The sequence below is a fragment of the Octopus bimaculoides genome, chromosome 7, assembly GCF_001194135.2.
Source record: "Octopus bimaculoides isolate UCB-OBI-ISO-001 chromosome 7, ASM119413v2, whole genome shotgun sequence".
Classification (NCBI taxonomy): Eukaryota; Metazoa; Mollusca; class Cephalopoda; order Octopoda; family Octopodidae; genus Octopus; species Octopus bimaculoides.
In genome coordinates this window covers 86,553,639-86,555,584 of record NC_068987.1, presented here as the reverse complement: position 1 = coordinate 86,555,584, position 1,946 = coordinate 86,553,639, and positions in this window count along the sequence as shown.

Genomic DNA, 1,946 nt, shown 5'->3' with positions numbered 1-1,946 from the left:
ATATATATATATATATATAAATGCATCTGTTGTTCTTAAGTGTAAGAAGTATCGTTCTTACAGGGCTCATAAGGAGGGATCTGATGCCCGTAGCTTACGACACGCAACGCCATTGAAACGCATAGGTCCTACGTTCCGACCATATCGTATATATTACAATCTGCTCGTACACATAGTATATATGAGGATCACATTATCTCATGAATGCATCCGCTGTGACACGATATTTCAGAACAGAATGTGCGCGAACGCGTTCCATATGAATGCACCTCTGAATATTTTTCTCAACGCTGATTGACATATTCACACACATATGTGCACACACACACAACCAACCAAACACACAAACGAACATACATTCATACACACATATTTATGTATATACAACAAACGCAAACGTCTGTCGGCAAGCATTTCTTTTCATTCAGTCTGCTCGATTGAGATTCTGCTCCTTATGTGTTTAACATCGAATCCAGTCTATTCTATCTTATTGTCTTATGGTCGATGAGACTTCCTGCATTTGTCCGTACCTTTGATATATATTTTTAAACCTGTTAGGAAGAAACATGCATGTGAGGGTCCTGGGTGGATTTAGCCATTACTCGTGGGGTAAAAAGGAGTGAGAAGCGTGAGATACTAAAAGTAGATGCACGTACTATTAAGAGAAAGAGTTAGAAATATGTTGAGATACCTATGTAAATGTGTTATTTTGTGTCAGTATATATTGCTGCAGAATGGGCTTACTAATAATAGTTGTCTTATAAACATCTTCTGAATGCTGTACTCTTGTGTGTTACCCGTTATTGAGTGCAATTCGAATCATACATTATTTTTTAATGTTTATTCAGTTTGTGTAAAGGAACGAAAAGCTAGTGTGAAATTCTGTTGAAGGTAGTGTAAACGGCAGGTGCTGCTTCTATGTGAAACCACACTTCACGAATAGTAATGATGGTTTGATTAACTACGATGATTAAATTAGAAATCTTATTTCGCGGTGCATACGCTATCTTCTATTAAATATATCCCGTATAAACATATCCAACATCTGGTTATTTATGATTAACTTATCGGGCACTGATATGAAAAATTTGTCCAATCGAATGGCATGGGATATGCACATACTCTCAGCGAAATGATATTCAAACATTCTACGTTGCAGTTCTTAAAGTAAAAAGAAATATAAGCTACATTCGTGCAATCATTATATTGGGTTGTCCGGAAAGTTCGTGCCGATTTATAGTAGCTTACTTTTCGACTTGTTTGCCATGAAAGCACCTAAATTCTGGGAAGAGGGTATTTTTAAGTTAAAGGAAAGATGGAGACGCATTGTGCAACAAAATGGTTCATATTTGGTTGATTAAAAATGTAATGGCAAGTATTTATTGACCTTTTTCCTTCCATTAAAAATCGGCACGAACTTTCCGGACAGCCCAATAGATAGCCTCATCTGAAATCTGTGAAATTTCTGCAATTTTGTCATATTGTATATTCATCAAATGATATATACAAGTCTTCAACACAAACAAGATGTAAAATTTGCGTTACGGCTATAGATATGGGATCATAACATAAGCTTTCAACCCTTTCATTTGAAAACATGACAGTGATATTAGGAACATTACTTTAAATATTGTTTCATTAAAATATTTATTTATGAGAATGTTATAATTCCAAAATTTTACCCATCTAGCTATCTGTGTGTCTGTGTGTCTGTGTGTCTGTCTGTCTGTCTGTATGTATGTCTGTCTATCTGTCTGTCTATCTATCTATCTATCTGCCTGTCTGTCTGTCTGTCCGTCCGTCCGTCCGCCTATCTATCTAACTATCTATCTATCTATCTATCTATCTATCTATCTATATAGCCATCTGTCCGACGGTCTGTCCGACGGTCTGTCCGACGGTCTGTCCGACGGTCTGTCCGACGGTCTGTCCGACGGTCTGTCCGA